At 43.2% G+C, this 21,465-nt stretch overlaps 1 protein-coding gene and 1 long non-coding RNA gene across 4 annotated transcripts in view; one reads left to right on the top strand and one right to left on the bottom strand.

The window, feature by feature from the left end:
* LOC138760473 (uncharacterized) overlaps positions 1-17,825 on the top strand; it is a 29,226-nt gene extending 11,401 nt beyond the window's left edge. Inside the window, exons 3-5 of the long non-coding RNA XR_011355631.1 lie at positions 9,763-9,861; positions 15,633-15,706; positions 17,560-17,825. This is a non-coding gene — a long non-coding RNA (uncharacterized lncRNA). The remainder of the gene's footprint in view (positions 1-9,762; positions 9,862-15,632; positions 15,707-17,559) is intronic.
* Positions 1-21,465, bottom strand: part of camkmt (calmodulin-lysine N-methyltransferase) — a 512,353-nt gene that overhangs the window by 413,810 nt on the left and 77,078 nt on the right. The gene's annotated exons all lie outside the window — the stretch shown is intronic.

Genomic DNA, 21,465 nt, shown 5'->3' with positions numbered 1-21,465 from the left:
GCTAGAACTCTAGTGCTGATGGAGGAAGTTATATCAGAGGAGACAGCGTGATCCACCTCCATTGGCTGCTTCTGAAGGACTTTTCAATCTTTTTTTTGCTAGATTGCAATGGAGTCCTTTTAAATGGCAGGCAAAAGAAATCTTTTCTCGTTTCTCAGTGCACACATTATAAATAAATTTAACTCTGCATGAAATTGTGCCAATGCTTAAGAGACACATACGTAACTTTGTCAGACCTGACAAATTAAACGAGTGTAAAACAAATTTTAAAATCCTCTTGAAAAAAAGTATAGATTTGAACTATATGAAGTACATAAGGGGCAATCAAAGACTTTGAGAGAACAAATTGTACTGGATGCTGGCTGGACAAACAACAGTGATGAGCCCCATGGGTCCCATCTGATTAAACCAGAAGCTGGAGATTGATTGGTGGTGGGAATTGTGAAAGAGATTCACTATTTTTGGCAGGAACCAGAGTTGGTGTGAATTCCACAGAATTTAAACACACAATGCCTGGGGTTATCGACAGTTTGATGTTAGATAAATTAAATGGGCAAACTGACCACACTTGGGTGGTTATGGAATCAGACACATGACAGGCATTAGATCTTCAAACAATGTTTCAAAATACAAGCATATAAAGGATAACATAACCATGGTGGAATTCTAGAATCTTCTGGGGGCAACTATTGTCCGCATTATGCTGGGTTTTTTTAAAATAATGATCAAAAATGGAATCAGATAAGAACAAGTAAACAGCAACTGTCGAAGTGCTGTCCATGTTTACATCTGTCAAAAGGCCATGGTTAAAAAAAATTACCTGCTTATACATCCTTGGCTGACCATTTTGACTGATTTCCAAGCACCCACTAATTACCAAGCAGTTCTTGGAATGACAGAAAGCCCCTGTGAGGGATTCTGATCTACTTGTTCCATTAAAATGCTAGAAACACAGGTTACCATTGTTGCGATTAATATCGTTGCTTTGCTTTATTCTTTGATGTTTGTCATCCAAGATGACAAGTTCGAATTTGGACAATAACTATAATCTAAAATGAAATAAAGCTTGATCAGCAAAATGAAACTGAGATAGGACTTTGGGGAAGTAACATTCAAAGATGAAGCAGAGGTGAGTGTATGCACCGGCCTTGGAGATTAAAGAGAGATTAAACATAACACTGTGATGAGAAAGGTGTTGCACTGCCGATTAGCCACATTAGACCGAGAGTTGTGATTAATAGGCTTTAATCACCATAAAACATCAGCACATCTCACATTTGGCTGGCCTGGTTCCAAGGCAGGTACTGAGGGAGGGGTTTGGCATAACAGCCTGTACGGGGATTCGGAGGGGAGGAGTCACAGGTACAGGGGCAGGCCAGCCCATTCAGTACATTCATACTGACAGTGCTAATAGCTATGCAATGGTTCCACCACAAATGGGTGAGAATGCTGAAGTGAATATTTTGAGAATACAGATAAAGATGACATTGTAGCGGCAGCTACACTGCTACTGAAAGAACACACAACCAGATGGGTTGAGCTCAGTGAGCAGAAAATTGGTTTATTGCTGGCTGCCGGGCTGGAGTTATACTCCCAGCCCAGACCTGGCTGAGAATCGCGCTGGGGTCGCTGACATCACTCGGGCATCACATGGTCCCCCAGTGCGGGCTTCTGAGCCTGGTGTTGAGAAGAAGGGGAAACCCCTGACGGCGCCATTTTGGCCGGCTTCCCTGCCGCGTGGATTACAAGCGGGGCCAGTTCGCTTGCCTAGTGGCATGCCACCACACAGCCCCCCACCCCCCCAGAACCAGCGCCAATGTCCTTTTTAGCTGGGAGGCCTCGCATCTTGGGCTGGGCCACAATCACTGGTTCGATGGGGTCGAGATGAGCTGACTTCAGCCTGTCCACAGAAAACAGCTCCCGCCTGCCATCCAAGTGGGCCCGGAGGTGGGGAAGCAGTTCATGCAGCAACCACTGGGGGATGTGAGGCTCTGATGAACTCACCGGGCAGTGCCAGCGGTGCGCCGTACACCAGCTCAGCTGATGACGCCTGCAGATCCTCCTTGGGCGTGGAGCGGATGCCCAGCAGCACCCAAGGCAGATTGTCCACCCAGTCAGGACTGGTGAGTCGGGTCATAAGTGCCGACAGACGCTCGACCAGCTCATTGACCTGCGGGTGATAGGCCATTGGCGAGCTGTGCCCAGAGCGCAGAGGTGAACTGGGCACCTTGATCGCTGGTGAGGTGATTCGGAACGCCAAACCGGGTGACCCAACCATGCAACAATGCTCTGGTACAGGAGTCCGTGGAGGCATCCGGCATCAGGATCACCTCGGGCCAACAAGTGGTGCGGTCTACCACCGTGAATAGGTAATGGATGCCCCAGGAAACTGGTAAGGGCCTGACTATGTCCACGTGAATGTGGTTGAACCATTCCCGGTCGTGCTCGAACTCTTGCACGGGTGCCCTGGTGTGCCTGTGCACCTTGGACATCTGGCAATGGGTCCACATTCTGGCCCAGCCCGCGATCTGCTTCCGTAGCCCATGCCAGACGAACCACTCTGCCACCATATGGACCATGGACCTGATGGACGGGTGCGAAAGGTCGTGGATGTGATGGAAGACATGCCTGCGCCACTGCTGGGGAACCACTGGCCACACAGTGCCCATGGAGACATCACACAGGACGGTGCCTTCGCCGCTAGGAGTCAGGAGATTTCAGAACCTGGTCCCGGGCAAGCTGGTCGAAGTCGAGGCCAGTCGTGAGAGTGCATCGGCGACCACGTTGTCCTTCCCCGCCTTGTGCCGAATGTTGGTGGTAAACTCCGACACGAAGGAGAGGTGATGCTGCTGGCAGGCCGACCTTTGCCATCGCGAGCGCCTGAGTGAGGGGTTTATGGTCAGTGAAGATGATAAAAGTCCTCCCCTCCAAGAAATAGCGGAAATGCCGCTCCGCCAGGTACATGCCCAGTAACTCACGGTCGAAGGTGCTATAGTTGCACTCTGGTAGGTGAAGAAGCCAGCTGAAGAATGCCAGTGGCTTCCATTGTCCATTCATCTGCTGCTCCAGAATGGCACTGCTGTGTCAGAGGCATCGATGGAGAGCGCCATATGGAGGTCGGTGTGCAGGTCGGGTGTGCGAGCATGGTAGCCTCCATGAGGGCGTACTTGGTGACCTCGAATGCACTGCAGGTGTCTGGGGTCCAGGAGAGCATTTTTTGCTTGGCTGTGATGAGGGCAAATAGCGGCTCCTGGGATGAATCGGTTGTAGAAGTTGACCATACCCCTTGAGGTTGTCCGGATGTGGGAACTCCTTATTAGCGGCGACCTTCGTAGCGGCAGGCGTGGCTCCTTCGGCTGTGATGGTATTGCCCAGGAACTGCATGGACTCTTTCCCGAACTGGCACTTGGCTGGGTTGATGGTGAGGCCGAAGTCAGCCAGCCGGGAGAAGAGGGCGCGCAGGTGGGCCTTGTGTTGCGCCCGATCCCTGCTGGCAATGAGGATGTTGTCCAAGTAAATGAAGACGAAATCCAGGACCCTGCCTACTGAGTCCATGAGGCGCTGGAAGATCTGAGCAGCGTTCTTTAGCCCGAATGGCATGCGAAGGAATTCGAACAAGCCGAAGGGGGTGATGATGGCCGCCTTTGGTATGTCCTCAGAGTGCACCGGGATTTGGTGATACCCACGCACCGGGTCAACCTTGGAGAAAACCCTTGCATCATGCAGGTTGGCCATAAAGTCCTGGATGTGAGGGATGGGGAACTGTCACCTCGTTGAGCCGTCGATTGTCTCCACAGGGGCGCCAGCCACCGGAGGCTTTCAGGACCAGGTGGAGCAGCGAGGCCCATGGGCTGTCGGAGCACCGAATGATCCCCAGCTCCAGTATATGCGATAACTCTTCCTTCGCCACCTGCAGCTTGTCAGACGGGAGCTGGCATGCCTTGGCGTGAACTGGTGGACCATGGGTGGGAATGTGGTGGAACACCCCATGGCGCAGTGAGGCAGTGGAGAACTGTGGCCTGAGGAAGGCCAGGAACTCGTCCAGGATTCGCTGGAACTCGTCTCTGGGCGTGCTAATCGTGGCCATCTGCGGCTGCTCATTGTGGGAGGTGTCAAGGCGAATGACCTGGAAATTCCGGGCGTCTACCAGGCGCCTACCTCAAATGTCCACCAGGAGGCCGTGGGTGAGGAGGAAGTCAGGACCCAGGATGGCAGTTGGAAGGGATGAGGCAGTGAACCTCCACGAGAACTTTCTCCGGCCGATCTGGGTGGACTGTTTTGTTCCCATACGTCCGGATCTCTGTTGCGTTGGCCGCATGGAGGGGAGGTCCTCGAGGTCGATTCCTGGACTCGATGGCCGTGGCCAGGATGACGCTGATCTTCGCTCCAGTGTCGACGAGGAAGCGCCAGCCACTGACTGAGTCCCACAGGTACAGAAGGCTGTGTCCTTGATCAGCCGTCGTGGCCATTAACAGCGGCCGGCCTGCTCGTTTCCCTGGAATGAGCAGGACTGGCGACACTTGCGAGCCTTGGCTCCCCAGCACTGGTGGTAGAAGCAGAGGTCCGGAGCAGATGCCATGCCCCTGGTTATGCTCTTGGGGGCCCCTGCAAGGGCCCCCATGAACACGAGCATCTTGTTCATCAGCTCCATGGAGGACCTGTCCCTCAAGGCATCGAGATGCAGCATCCGAGCGTCACGCTGGGCGGGTGCTGAATGAGGTGCAGCACACGTTTGGCGGTGGCCTGGTCCAGGGCGGCGACCACATGGTAGAATTTGGTCGTGTCAGACAAAATCTGGCAGAGGTGAAACTGAGCCTCCGCGTGGCCGAACCAGGTCTCCGGCTCCTGAACCCAAAAGTCAGGCAGCTTGACGGCTATAGCACTGATCCCAGGTTCGCTCATGTTGGGTTCAAAGATGTTTAAACCAGTCGGGGACATCAATTGTAGCAGCAGCTACACTGCTACTGAAAGAACACACAACCAGACGGGTTGAACTCAGTGAGCAGAAAACTGGTTTATTGTTGGCTGCCGGGCTGGACTTATACTCACAGCCCGGACCTGGCTGAGAACTGTGCTGGGGGGCGCCGACGTCACTCGGGCATCATGTGGTCCCCCAGCGTGGGCTTCTGAGCCCAGTGCTGAGAAGAAGGGGAAACCCCCGACGGCGCCATTTTGGCCGGCTGCCCCACCATGTGGATTACAAGCGGGGTCGGTTCGCTTGCCTAGTGGCATGCTGCCACAACATTTTGTAAAAGGTGATCTTGCTTCTAATCGAGATTGCATTTGCTCAGATTGTTGCTATGTTAGTTCAGAGCTAGTTTGTGATATTCTCATGGCCCAATGCATCTGTGGAATTTTTTTTCTGAATGAGTGCAATTCACTGCTTCTTTATTCCTGTCATTTGCAGAGACCTTGATCTTTTTCTCATCTCTAGCTTAGCAGTCAACTATTGCCTTCTCCTGAAGTAATTTATTACACCGTATCGCAAAAAACATGTTTTTAAAAAAAAAATGATTATTCCCTTTTTGTATCCATGATGTCTACTTTATCTTCTCTCCATGCACATGTTTCTGATTCTTGGTGACTATAATTCATTCTCTATCCATGTATTTACTTTGCCACTCTACCCTTGACAAACTTCTCTGGATCTCCGTGGAATGACCTTTGGAGTGTTTGGGCCATAGCAGCAAGTTGCTACATTCCCAGCATTCTTTCCACCCAACACCTCTTCTTCAGGTAGTAGGTTTGCGGAAAGATCTCAGCCTTCAGGTGCCTCTGCTTTTTACGGTGGAGCTTCCAATCCAAAAATGCTTTGTGTTAGTAGTAAATAAACCCCAAGATCTCCTGGTCATTCTCATTCAACCAGTCTTGTCATGTCCTGATCAAGATATCACAGTTTCTTCACAGGTGCTAAGTACAGTGACTTTTGGGAAAACTCAGGCACCTTACACACTCAGTGGCTCCTGGTGATCAAGATTCAATGGGCTGTCTCAATGTACTGTTTGAAAAATTCTCTTTTGCAGCATCCTTATGACTTCCAATATTTGCAGCAATATTTCTGTAGTGAGAGAACCATCATTTACAGATGCTGCCCAATCTGTTAGGTCCTACCAGAGTTTTGTTTTTATTTGACATTTCCAACATCTGACGCACTTTGATTTTCAATGTTTTGTTGCCGCTGTTGTTTCGGCTAAAGGATTCAGGCAAATGGAGATAACAGTCTGGATTTGGTTGCTGTTAGTCCAATCGGCATTGATATTCATTGTGATAGAGTGATGCATCCACCTTGTGTTTTCTTGCTTGCACAATATGTAATCTACAATAACTGGCTTCACAACTTAATCAGGATTTCACCATTAAGTCTTGTATGCTGGCAATAAGACCATATTCCAAGTACTTTGTCAAGAGGAGGAATTAAGGTTTTCCATTCCCTCCTTATCAAATCTTTTCCAGAGGTTTACATTCTTTTCAATCCTGGCTTTAAAGTTGTCTGAGAACATCAGTTTACCTTCCTCTGAGATGAGTGCAGAGTATTTTCATACAAAATAGAAGTCCTTCTTAGTTTTATCCATTGGTTCCAAGAGCAGGGCAGATGCAGTAATGTACTGGTTCCACATTTCACAGAGCTGCAGAATCATTAAAGTTTCTTGCATTTCGCAAGATGAGAAATAAATTCATTCTTGACCCACCCCATGCCTCATCTGACCCAATTTAACTTATACTCCTTCCCACTTTCTCCAAATCAAAGGTTTAGCCATGAGTACTTGCTTGGGTCCCAGTTCTTCTGTTGGCTAAGTGGTGTAATCCATGCCACAAGCCTACACCAGCAAGGTACCTCAACTCTTCCACCTTCATTAATGACTACTTTAGTGCCATCTCATACACCCTTGATGAGCTCGTCAATGTTAAGCACTTTGCTGCCAACTTCCACTCCAACCACAAATTCACTTGATCCATTTAATAACAACACTCTCCCCTTTCTCAATCACTCTGTCTCCATCTCAGGAGACAAACTCTCGACAGATGTTTTCTAAAAACCCAACTTCCACAGTGACCTTGATAACACCTCCACACCCTTTCCCCTGTAAGAATTCCATTTCTTTCTCAAAATTCCTCCGTCTCCGTCACATCTATTCCCAGGATGAGGTCTTCCACCTAGATCATGCGTGGTCCTCCTTCAAAAAACCCTCTTTTACCATCAACTTGGTCCTCACCCACATATACTCCATTACTTGCCCTGGCCCCCTCCACCACCACATGCAACAAGTATCAGATTCCCCTGTCCTGACCTACCACTCCACTAGCCTCCATGTCAAAAATATCAACCTCTGCCATTTCTGTCACCTTCTACGCGATCCACCAGACATATCTTTCTCTCTCCTTCTTCTCCACCTTCCGCAGGGACTATTTCATCCTTGACTTCCAATTTGCCCCGAGGCGCCTACCCTGTGAGCGTAGGATGCAACACTTCTGCCCACTCCACCAATGGCCACAAAAATTCCTTCCAACACTTGTGAATCTACAGGGTCATCTCTTTCATTCAGTGCTCCCGTTGTGGTCTCCTCTACATCAGAGAGATGGAACACAGACTGGGAGATCGCTTCGTTAAACATCTCGGCTCTGTCTGATGCAATAGCGGGGATCTCCCAGTGACAACACATTTTGATTCCCCACCCCATTCACATGACTTCATGTCCGTCCATAGACTCCTGCAATACTTGACTGAGAGCAACTGCAAATTGGACAAAAACCACCTCTCATTCCACCTAGGCAACCTCCAATCGGATGGCATTAACACAGACTTCTCTGGTTTTTGTTAGATCCCCCCCCCAACCTATCCCTATTTCTCCTTTCATCTATCTCTGTCTTGCTTCCCTTTTTCTGTCTCTTTTTTTCTAGCACTGCATTCATAGAGCTACTCCTCCACCGATCAATTCTCACCTTTCCTCCTACACATGTCCAATTATCATTTTTTGTCTGTTGATTATTGCTCCTCCACTTGCTCTTTCTTTCCTTCTCCCCAACCTTTTAATTTAGGTACCTGCCAGCTTTTAACTCGTATCTTGAAAAAGGGATCAAGGCTAAAACATCAGTTATAATTCTTTACCTCCTATGGATTCTGCAAGACCTGCTGAGTTCCTACAGCATTTCTGTGTTTTTACAACTTTCGTGTTTCACTCAATTGTTCTTTGATCTGAACATCTCATTTTGATTTCAGACAATCCACGTTCCTATGCTATTAAATTGAAGCAATGCTTGAAACCATCCTGCAAGGATCCTAATGTTCAAAGTCCCAAAGTTTATGTTGAAGAATGGACAGAGACTGTGATCTCTTTTAATGTAGGGTCATTCACACCATCCACCATAGAGGTTTGACCATGAGAGGTCTTGATCCAGAGGCAAAGAGGTCCAAAACCAGTAAAAACTTTCAAGCTGAAGTAGGCTAGTCTCCAGTAGCTGGAGTAGGCCATTTGGCCCTACGAGCCAGCACTGCCATTCACTGTGATTGTGGCTGATCATTCACAATAAATACCCATTCCTGCCTTCTTCCCATATCCCTAGACTCCGCTATCTTTGAGCTCTATCTATCTCTTGAAAGCATCCAGAGAATTGGCCTTCACTGCCTTCTGAGGCAGAGCATTCCACAGATCCAGAACTCTCTGAATGAAAAAACTTTTTTCTCAACTCTTTTCTAATTGACCTATCCCTTACTCTTAAACTGTAGCCTCTGGTTCAGAACTCCCTCAACATCTGGAAAATGTTCCCTGCCTCTAGCGTGTCCAATCCCTTAATAATCTTATATGTTTCAATCAGATCCCCTCTCATCCTTCTAAATTCCAATGTATACAAGCCTAGTTGCTCCAATTTTTCAACATATGACAGACCTGCCTTCCTGGGAATTAATCTTGTGTACCTATGTTGCACTCCCTCAACAGCAATAATGTCTTTCCTCAAACAAGGAGACCAAAACTACATTCTATATTCCAGGTGTGGTCTCACCAGGAACTTGTGCAACTGCAGAAGTACCCTTTTGCTCCTATACTTTGTAAGGCCAACATGCCATTAGCTCTCCTCACTGCCTGCTGTACCTGCATGCTTACTTTCAGTCATTGATGAACAAGAACACCTAGATCTCGTTTCCTAATGACACCCTTCAGATAATAATCTGCCTTCTTGTTCTTGCCACCAAAGTGGATAATCTCATATTTATCCACGTTAAACTGCACTGCATTGCATCTGTCCACTCACCCACACCCAACCTATCCACATCACCCTGCCTTCTCATAACATCCTCCATACATTTCACATCGCCACCCACCTTTGTGTCATTTGCAAATTTGCTAATGTTACTGTTAATGCCTTCATCTAAATCATTAATGTATATTGTAAATAGCTGTAGTCCCAGCACCGAGCCTTGCGATACCCCACAAGTCACTGCCTGCCATTCTGAAAGGCACCCATTCATCCCTAATCTTTGTTTCCTATCTGCCAACCAATTTTCTATCCACGTCAGTACCCTACCCCCAATATCATGTGCTCTAACTTTGCCCACTAAACTGTGGGACCTTATCAAAGGCTTTCGGAAAGTCGAGGTACACTACATCCACTGGCTCTCCCTTATCCATTTTCATAATTATATTCTCAAAAAATTCCTGATTAGTCAAGCATGATTTCCCCTTTATAAATCCATGCTGACTCAGACTGATCCTGTTACTGCTATACAAATGTAACCCTTTTTTTATCTTTTATAATTGACTCCAGCATCTTCCCTACTACTGATGTCAGGTTGACTGTTTTAGCCTTCTCAACCCTCCTGGACAGAGAATTCCAGTGATTCACTATGCTCTGAGAAGAAATAAGGTGAGCACTGGTACAACCTTTGGTAATCTACTCAACATCCTCACCCACTGGGAATTTTTGTCCCATATGGAGAAAAGGCATCAGTATAGTAGTCGCTTAGAGGGGTACACATGGCAGACAGCAGTAACAGTGTAAAAGAAGCAACCTCTGCCACGCTACCCATCTACCATTTTCCAATCTCTCACAGAGTGTGTGGAGTCCACCTTGACCTCATCAGCCATCTCAGAAAACAGAATTGAAGTGAAAGCAAGTCATTCCTGCAACTGCCCAAGAATATAACTTAAATTTATGTTTTTCACTTTAACTCTGACCTTGAGTGCATCAATAGTGTTTTTTTTTGGTCAGCTTCTCACCAAGACTAAATAGCTTTCTTCATGTCACTGTGTTTAACTATGAAAGAAAAATTGATCAGGTGGTGATGATGCAATTGCTGGCAATCTACTTAATTACCAACCATCCAGTAAAGATGTCATCTGTTCCAAATAAAAGCTATTATACACATAACATTTCACACACACATACACAAAAAGGGCTTCTCTCAGAAAATGAGAACAGCAGCAGGCAGAAATTGGCCCTTGTCATATGTCCATTCAATAACATCACCACCAATACAGATGAGCAACCACAGCACTTTCTTGCTCATTCCTGGAGAGCACGGCCTCAATTTCCAAATCTCTACAGCCACTTTTCAGAAAATGCTCCACCGTCTCCAATGCACCAGCACAATTTTTTGGCGGCCAAATCAGGTTCTGTGGTCTATTAAAAGCAGCAGCAATCTTAATTCTCCTCCATGTTTCAGACACAGCAAAAAGCACAGGCCAAGTACCACCAAGGTTTCCTCCACAAAATCCTCCAAAGGATAGGTGAATCCATATCAGAGGATTCTCCAAGGACCAACATCAAAGTAATGATTACACTTTAATACAGTAGATCCAGTAGGTGGGCCACATTCTCAGCATGCTTGAAACCAGCTCCAATGTGGCAAGTAATTTCTCGGTGGATTAAAAAGAAACAATTTGCTCAAGGAACTCAGCAGATGAAACAGCAAAGATATAGTTAGTGTTTCAGGTGAAGATCATGCAGTGTATTGAGGGAAGATGGCCAGTATAAAGAGATGAGAGAGAGGGATCAGATAAAGTCTGGTACATGAAATGTGGAACCAGGTTTTGGGGAGGGGGGGGCATTGGGGAGATGAAAGCAGGTAGGTTATTTTGAGAAGAGGCTAGTGAATAACAGAAGTAGATTAAAGAGAGATGATGGGCAAATCAAACCAGAGAACATCTGATGAGTTTTTTTGCTCTTAACAGCATCACCCCATATTGCTCTTGGGTAGATTACAACTCAGTGTAATGAACGTGAAATTTTCCCGTTTCAGTTAAATGCATCCCAATGCTCCTTTATCGCTCCCACTGGTTCACCTCTGCTCATTTCTCCTTTTGTTCACCTTTTTCATCCTCCCCAATCCGTTATTAAGATTTGCTATGAATCCCCAACCTGGTTCCATCTGCTCATTACTCACATCTACCCATCTGGGTTACCTCTCCCTTAGTCTATGTTTCCTATGTCCCTTCCTCATCTAGTTACATCTGCACATCACCCCTCCCTTATCTAGATCCACACCACCTTCCAGCCTCCATTTCTATCTTCTCCCCCTCTTCTCCTGCTTGAATCCATCTTTTCCACTTGTTTGTTTCCACCCATCGCATGCAAGCCAATCTCAAAATTCTCCCTCCCTCACCTAGCTCCATCTGCCCATTAACCCAACCTCACCCCTTCCTCTCACCCCTTTATATTGGATATCTTCCCTCCAAATTTTTAGTCCTGCAGGATCTCAACCCAAAAGATGGACCATTCCTTTGCCTCCATGGAGCAGAATGTCCTACTGAATTCCTCCAGCCATTTGGTTTTTGCTCCACATGCCAGCACCTGCAGTCACTTGCATCTCCAGGTGGACAATCAAGGAAATACCTTGGGGGGGGGGGGGGGGGGGAATTCTCCTCCAAATTGACTTCTCCTGGCAGAGAAGTTTTTGGAACACCACTGAACTCTTCAAGTCTCCCTAATTGGCCACATGCAATCAGCAGAAACCGTGTCAAATATAATATCAATGCTTTCTCACTCTGACAAATGTCATTGGACACAATTAATTACTCCAGGATTATAGTGGATTATGGCTGCTCTTCATCGACTACTATTGCCTTAGTGCTAGTCAACAAGCTCCAAATCCTGGGTCTCCGCACCCCCTTCTGGAAACAATGTCTCCCCCTTCGATGACAATCAACACAGACGCGCTTCAAAGATGCATGCTTTGCCCAGTGCTCTACTCACTCTACACCCATGACGGTATGGCTAAGCACTATTCAAATACTATCTGCAAATTTCCCAATGACATAATAGTTGTCAGCAGAATCACAGACATCAATGAGGAAACATATAGGAGGGAGAAAGATCATCTAGTTGAGTGGAGTCACAACAACAATCTTGCACTCCAATTATCAAAACCAAGGAGATGATTATGGACTTCAGGAGGAAATCAGGAGAGAACCAGTACTCTTTAAATTCCTGGGTGTCAACATCTCCAAAGATCTGTCCTGGAGCCTCCCTGTCCATACAATAACAAACAAGGCTCACCAGCACTTATACTTTGTGAGAAGTTTGAGGAGATTTGGTATATCACTGAAGAATCTCAAAAGCTTCTACAGCATTCTACAGAGCTGTAGAATGCAGTTGTCAGTATTCTGGTTGGTTGCATCACTATCTGGTATGGAGGTGCCAATAAAAAAACTCCACAGGGTTGTTAACTCTGCCTGCGACTTCACTGGCACCAGTCTTCACTCCATCAAGGTCATCTACAAGAGGCGGTGTCTTAAGAAAGCAGCCTCTATCCTCAAGGAACCCAATACCCTCTTCACTCTGCTACCATCAGGAAAAAAAGAACAGGAGCCTAAAGTCAAGCACTTAGCAGTACAAGGACAGATTCTTTCCCCTATGCTATTAGATTCCTGAATGAACAATGAACCACAGACATCGGCTTTCTTTGACTTTTCTTTTCCTTTATTTTTCTTTATTTTGTAAGTTGGTTTATATAAAATATTTGCAACTGTGATGCTACTGCAAAACAACAAATTTCAGGATATGTTTCTGACAATAAACGCTGATTCTGATAGTGGAAGCATACTTTTCTCAACTTCAAAGGCTGCCTAAGACGATGAAGGTTACAAAGACACTTCCAGTTCCTATTCTGAGCAATAAATACAAACTTTCTGCATTACTCATTTACCAAAAATAAATGTTACATCTATTAAAACTGATTTTTTTTTCCCATGTAAAAATACAATGAAACAAACAGCTTGCTTAATTTTTAACCTCAGTGAAGAAGAGTTCTGATAAAAAGTTTTAAACCTATTTATCTCTCAAAAGATTCTCTAGTCTAGACCAACTAAGTGTTCCCAGCACTTCCCAGTTTTAATTTAGAATCAGCATTTTGCTTCTGAAATCTGACTGAATCTTTCATTCTCAATCCCAAGGTAAATGGGGCAAGTTTTACTGCTCAACAACCCTAGATGAGATTAGATGATAGAAACTGTATATTGATAAAGAGCTTAGGCCAAAAAATATTGTTATCTCCCCTTGCTTCCTATAGATGCTGTGTGACCTGCTGAATTTCTCCAGTACTTTTATGTATTGCAAAAAACTGATCCTGATTTTTTTTTTCAAATACTCTGCAGTTTAAGCATTTCCATTCTAACTAAACCCCTCAAATCAGTAGGGATTTTTTTTTTGTTGCTTTTAACATATTGTATGAAGAGTAATTTGTAAAATAATGCCTACATTCAATAGTTTGAATGAAATGTTAGATAAATTATATGATGAGTTTATTGAGACACAGGCTGGTACGGAAACTTTGGACAAAAAATAATAGTAAAACAACATTCAATTACTGTGCAAAAAGGGACATTAAATATATAATAAATATTCACAATTACAGAAGTGCAAAAAAATGTTTCAATTGTGCAAACCAAGACTTTTTGTGGTGTTAGTGGAGTTTAAGATTAGGATACTAAGGGGAGGTTCAGAACCCTGGTAGCCATGGGTGGGGTGGGGGGGGGGGGTGGTTGAGGGGGAAACTGTTCTTAAAACTGGGAAGTGCTGGACTTCAGACTTTCGTAGCTTCTTCCTGAAGGTAGTAGCGAGAAGAGGTTGTGGCCAACGTGATGGGTGTCATTTATAATGATAAACAGTTCCCTTTCAGATACTGCAAGACATCATGTCCATATCATATTTAAGTCCAATTAAAATTATTGCAGAAAACATTTTCCTCATTTTATTGTTGATTACAGATTATGAGATGCTTAACCTCGTGCCTTGTATTTATGAGAAGTTTTGGGACTGTGAGGAAATGAACACAAACAAAACTTGATCACAGTGCATAGAGTGGGGGGCGGGAGCTAGTGGAGTTGTTCAAGTGAACCAGCATGGACTCGAAGGGCCGATATAAAATGGTTATAAAATTGAACAGGGCAGGACATGCATGGATATTGTGCAGATGGAACACTAAAAGAATAAGGAAGAGTGGGGATTAGAAGTCAGCAGTGAAAACTGATGAGACCCAATTCAGAGGGAGGGTCACATATCCTCTGGGCCTTGATTTAGAGTAGAGCTGGAAGCAAATCTTTAGTTCACAGGAAATGAAAGAAAATAGTAGGGAGCAAAATAAAAAAAAATGTACAACAGATGTTAGCTTATAGCCCACTTTCTTTTTTTTTAAAGTATATTAATGGAACTTCAATTAAATAACTTAATCAAACTCTGAAGCCCTGCAAGATTGCTAAGGACTCCTCAGAAGATTTTGGTGCAGAATCAAAACTTTGAAACATAGCCCATTTGAACTATGTCGAACAAATGAAGGAAGTTGTTCCCAGAACTGTGGCTATTACAAGTTCAAAATATTTTCCACACATTTTAGGTTCAAACATTTTACAAGAATTATGGTGTTGTTAATGAATTAAACGGTCAAATGATCAACAAGGAGAACTCATAAATATGCCGAACACAAGAATTTGTTTGCTAGGACATCAAGCTCTGCTGATGGTTTCTGGATGCTTTGGTATAAATAATTAATCTTACAACAAATACAATCTGCCACAATCAATTAATGCATTTAGAAATGCTTTTGTCCCATTTTCTAACCTGATAATGGTTTTGCTACTTTATGCAAACTGTTAAGATTTAAACTAAAAATATTTATCCTGATTCCACTTATCTGGTTAAAAGCAGAAGGGATCTGCTGTTATTTAGTATGTTGCTGGTTTGTTTGCATGCTTAGTTTGAGCATTGCAGTAAACAGTCAGTTGGTTTGGGTCTGTCTGCTCATATCAGTTCGATCTGGACATCAGTGTTTAATGGTCCTCCAGGCGAAAAACAAAAAATGATCCATCAGTCTAACATTAACATGGAGTAACACTTGATAATTATTGATGTGCACTCATTGCATTTCCAGATGTACAATTCCCAAACTCTGGCTGCCAGCTTAATCCATTATATTCATTATTAAATCAACTCATCTGTATGGAGCTTGTCTGCCAAAGTTATTAATAGGGCAGGTCCAGTACACACACCAAGTGAAGTTTCAAATGTAAGAAGACAAATCACCTCCTAACTTGGGGCACTTTCACCCCTCCCTTTTCTTAAATTCATTGGGAATATCAGTGATGTACACATCACATTTAATAAAACAATCCATTAATTTCTGCACATTTTGTTTTTCAAAGGTTCATGAACTTGGATTTCTCAGTTAACAGATGAAGTCTACTGTATCCATAAAATAAAAAATATATGCCACAAGGTGAATTTCATTTTTATCATGTCAAGTTGAATTTCTTCTATTTCAAAAGCAGTTCATTATATTGTATAATAGGCTGTCACAGCACGACAAAGGCAAATCCAGAGCATACTCAATCAGGCAATGAGCATTGTACAGTTAAGGTATCCATCCATATTCCTACCAGTCCTCAGGCCAATTTTTAAATGCAGGGTTTCACTGCAGACCTGTTACATTTCATCTAACTTCTATAATCCATTGGGAAAATAAGTTATTGACTATTACTACTGTCAATACAAAATGAAAGTTTATTTTCTTTTGATTGGTCACTAGTTTCATTTTTTTTTAAATTCAGACAGACACCAAGGTCCTTCTGACCCACAAGCCTGTGCAGCCCAAATGCACCAATTAACGTACAATCTCCATATGTTTTTGAAGAATGGGAGGAAACCCACATAGTCACAGGGAGAATATACAACCTTTTTTTTAAACGGACAGTGCCACATTCGTACCAGAGTCACTGGCTGTAATAGCATGGTGCTAACCACTACGTTAACCATGCCATGAATAAACATACAACAACTTCAGACAAGTTTTCTAGGGGTGTTACTTCAAAAGATTTTTTTTAAATCTCCATTCTCCTGCTCAGTCGCACAATTCTTTAAACGATGAATAAATAAGTCTGTTCTTACACAATGAAAAGCACAGTTGGAAAGCTTTACTATAAATAAGTCTGAAGCTTGTTTCAACAGAAAGCTGCCTGTAATCCTGCCCGGAAATGTCAGAGTCTGAGCCATGAATATTACACCTCTTTCAATAAATGTTATGAAGCATGAAAATGGAAGGTGCAGTTAAATACTTTTTCTGATATTAGAACTTGAAGCCATTAAACCACAAAAGATCATCTGCAAGGTCTTTCAAATACTTATAATTTAGCACATTTTTAAATTATTCCATTAGTTGACAGGCCAAAAACAAAAGAATGAGAGCTGAGGTAGTTTTTTCTATTTTAACATTCAACATTTAAAGGATTAATCATTTAACACTTCTAAATCTAAATAATCGGCAAGGAAATAGCCAGCTGATTTAAGGTTGTCTCATATTTATGGCTTCCTTTGAGCAGCAAAGAATATTTGCAAACTCAGCAGCAATTTTTCCGATTATATAAAAAATAGACCAACAAGACTGCACACCATAAGCATTCATGATTAATTCTCTATTGAAAATACTATCACAGCTTTGATACAGCTACACTCAAAAATAAATTTCACACATTTTTCCTGTAATTGAGCTTTGAGGTGTCATGTTTCAAGTGGGTTTTCAAACATTCCTACTTTTTTCGATTGAATTGGCAGTGTTTGTAACAAGGGTATAATTAATACTACGATCTTCAAAACTCAATGACTGAAAATAATTACTTCTGTTCTTCTTTCTTCAGTCACTCTGAGTCCCAGCCAAAGATTCAGAGATGACTGGACAAACATAAAAGATGTCAGGAACACTGCCTACTGACATACCATTCAAGGCACATGGAAGAGTGTTCAGGCTTGAATGCCTTAACCTGCTCACTGGTAAGATCAGCTATCAGAGAGACACAGTGGAAGTCAGCACTATTCACTGAGCCTGCTATGACCTTAAAATCATTGCTCCAGGGGCATACTCATCCACCAATTAGTCTCTTCGCTCACTAGCAATCCTTTTTGCAGTGATGGTCTGGTTGCTTCATTCCACAGTGTTGATGAACTGTATGTGATGGGCCTTTTTTCCTCTTCATGACTCACTGCAAAAAGCTGACCCATTAAGAAATTAAATCTATTCATGCCACTTGAATGCACTTTCAGATAATACAAATGTTGACACTTTTTCTTTCTTTACAGAATGCCTCATAAGCTGCTGGAAGATTTTAAACAAGTGGGATTTTCAAAAACTGATTCCTGCACAGGCTGCTGCCCAAAATCAAAGATAGTATCTGAAGACTCGCTGACAGTGTTGCTCATGTTAATCCTGTTGCTTTATTTTGGTTCTAAAGTACCACTTTAATGCACTGTTAAGACTTTTTATCTACACCTGGATCAAATCGGAATCTTATTGATAAGGCTTTAGGTTGAATATATTGTCTGTTTCAACATGAATTTTCTCCTCGATGAACTGAAAAATAAAAATTATAATACTATCTTATGCTCTATTGCTCCTTAGAATTCAACACAGTCAGACTCCTGATACCCCAATACATCCTTCTCTACTTCTTGGAATCAATGCATTTTTAGAAATCTACATTATTCAATTTGACAAACAATTTTCTACCACTACTCTCTGACACCTCCCATCCAACCATTGCTGAATCCATTTCACTACTTCCTTATTTATACCTAATGCCTCCACTTTTTTACCTAACCTCCTGTGGGGAACTTTGTCAAAAGCTTTACTAAAGCCTAAATAGACAACATCCACAGCCTTACCTTCAATCTTTTTCGTAACCCCCTCGAAAAACTCTACAAGGTTTGTTAACCATGATCTACCCCTGACAAAACCATGCTGACTACTACCTATCAATCCCTGTTCTTCCAAATATTTGTAATTGCCATCCCTTAGAACACTTTCCATCAACTTACCCATCACAGACGTCAGACTCACAGGTCTATAATTTCCAGGCTTACATTTGGTCCCTTTCTTAAACAGCAGAACAACATGAGCCACCCTCCAATCCTCTGGCACTACCCCCGTGACCAGCGACATCCTAAATATCTCTGTTAATGGCCCCACTATCTGTACACTAGCCTCCCTGAGTGTCCTTGGGAATACTTTGTCCGGACCCGGAGATTTGTCCACCTTTATCTTTTTTAACACTGCCATCACTACCTCCTCGGTTATCCTTAAATGATTCAGGACCTCCCCACTATTTTTCTTTACTTCAACTGGTACAATATTTTTTTCCCTAGTGAATACCGAGGAAAAGAAATCATTTAAAATTTCCCCCATCTCCTCTGACTTCTCACATCGCCTACCCTCCCTATCTACAAGCGGTCCAATTCTATCCCTCACTAATCTTTCACTTTTAATGTACCTATAGAAACCCTTTGGATTTATTCTTACTCTGCCTGCCAAAGCCTCTTCATGCCTCTTTTTGTCCTTTCTAATTTCTTTCTGAAGATTTTTTTCTACATTCCTTGTAGTCCTCTTTCAATTTCTCAGCACCCTGCTGTTTATACCTCTTGTACACCTCCCTCTCTCTCCTAACCAAATTTCTAATATTCCTCGAAAACCAAGGCTCCCTATGACTTCCAGCCTTTCCTTTGATCCTCACTGGGACATATCTACTCCGTACTCTCAAAATTTCTTCTTTGAATATTCTCCATTTCTTATTTACATCCTTTCCTGAAAAAAATCATGTCGCACTCAATACTCCCCAAATCCATTCTCATTCCTTCGAAATTTGCTTTTCTCCAATCCAGAACCTCAACTTTAGGCCCTTCTTTGCTCTTCCCTAAAACTAATAGAGTTGTGATCACTAGACCCAATTTGTTCTCCAACATTAACCTCAGACACCTGACCTATCTCGTTCCCTAACAGGAGATCCAGTATTACACCGTCCCGAGTCGGTTCCTCTACGTATTGATTAAGAAAACTATCTTGTACACATTTGACAAACTCTAGCCCATCCAGTCCTCTTACTGTATGGGTATTCCAGTCAATGTGAGGGAAGTTAAAATCTCCCATGATCACTACCTTATGTTTATTACACATATATGTTATCTCCTTACAAATTTGTTCTTCCAATTTTCTTGGACCATTTGGTGGTCTATAATACACTCCTATTAGTGCCCTCATGCCTCCTCCATCCCTCAATTCCACCCAAACAGCCTCACTGGACGATCCCTCCAAACCATCCTGCCACCTCACGGCAGTAATGTCCTCCTTCACAAGCAGAGCAACTCCTCCCCCTTTTTTTTAACCCCCTGTTCTATCACATCTAAAACATTTGTATTCTGGAACATTTAGTTGCCAGCCCTGTCCCTCCTGTAACCAGGTCTCACTAATTGCCACAACATCATGATACGCTCATCTACCTTGTTCACTATGCTTCTTGCATTAAAGTACATGCATTTCAGAGAATGACCCTCACATATATTCCCTTTTCTACCTTTTATCTTAACCTCCGTCCTTCCGTTGTTATCTTTATCATTCTTAACTAGGTGGTCATGCACCCTAGACACTGCTCGCAAACTCTGCTCCCCACCCCCCTGCCAAACTAGTTTAAACCCTCCCCCACAGCTCTAGCAAATCTGCTTGCCAGGATATTGGTCCCCCTCCACTTCAAGTGGAGTCCGTCCCTTTTGTACAGGTCCGACCTTCCCCAGAAGAGATCCCAATGATCCAAAAATCTTATCCCCCTGCCCCCTGCACCAACTCTTTAGCCACGCATTCATCCTCCACACAAAGTTAACAGACTTATGGCTTTTCTCTTTGGAATGAAGATAAGAGGTGACTTACTAGAGGTCTACAAAATTACGAGAGGCATAGATAGAATGGATAGAAGCCCCTTTTTCCCTGGGCAACAGTACCTAATACAAGAGAACATCTGTACAAGGTGAGGGGAGGAAACCCTGGAATGTATTGCCAAAGGTGATGGTGGAGGCTGGTACAAAACAGACATTTATAAGTTCTTGGTCAGGCACATGGATGCAATAAAAATAGAGAATTCTGGGTGTGATGTTGGGAAGGTTTCGATTATTGAGTAGGTTTAGATAAGTTGGCGCAACATCATGGGCCGAAGGGCCTGTGCTGTGCTGTAATGATCTATGTTCTGTGCCTGGAAACTAGTTGAAATGACTTTGTACTCCTGAAGTAATTTTGAAGTGTAGTTTATGTTGCAATATAGAAATTGCAGCAGCTAACTTCTACACAGTAATTCCTAGGTAGAGCAACAGATGACCAATCTACCAGTTGTTTCTGCTTGAATAAAACATGAACCAGGATAACAATAAAATCTCCCCTTACTATTCCTTAAATAGTGTGGTGGAATCCCTTACTTGATTTGAGAAAAAAACTATAATTCAAAAGACAGCACTTCCAACAATGCAGCACTCTCTCAACATTAGTTTTGTCAAACCAAATTACATGCTCAAATCTTGGGTTCACAATAATCAAGAGTTCATTCTGCAGCTATTTAATTTGTTGAAAGACAAACTCGCTGACCACAGTACTTGCTGTTAACTGTTCTATCAAGGTTTTTTTTCTTATAAGGGAAATGGTATTGTTTTCTAATGCGATCTTTCTGATTAATTGCTGCACAAAATGCAATCACAATGTCAGCAATGTGGAAAATGCTTAATGTCCGCAAAGATGCAGTTGAGTTGCATCATATGGTCAGAACTCAACTTTAAGAAATGTCAAAACACAAGATCAAACATTCCTTGGTTCTGCGAAAAAAAAAGTAAGATTTGTCTGACTACTGACACAGAAATTTCAGGCACAATGAATTTTCTTGATATCCTTCATAATTTGTATTCATCACCAATAAATATTTAATTCTTGGAGTTCTGATAAAAAGGGCACCAATGTCAAATTTTACTTCTAACGGGTGTTGTCTGACCCCTGGGTATTTTGCTTTCATAACAATTTTCTGGAGTAATTTTCTCTCACAGAAACAACCGGAGCTCCCTCATTTTTTTTTGTGTGATTGCGCCTTTGCAAGCAATAGTCCAGAGTTGACTTTTCAAACAAATGGCACTTGATGCCATTGAAAACCAAGGATGACACTCTGGTGAGATAATGAGCATGCT

Source organism: Narcine bancroftii, chromosome 4, assembly GCF_036971445.1.
Source record: "Narcine bancroftii isolate sNarBan1 chromosome 4, sNarBan1.hap1, whole genome shotgun sequence".
NCBI classification, from domain to species: domain Eukaryota; kingdom Metazoa; phylum Chordata; class Chondrichthyes; order Torpediniformes; family Narcinidae; genus Narcine; species Narcine bancroftii.
Note: the sequence above shows the minus strand (reverse complement) of the source record. Positions and strands in the feature narration are given on the sequence as shown.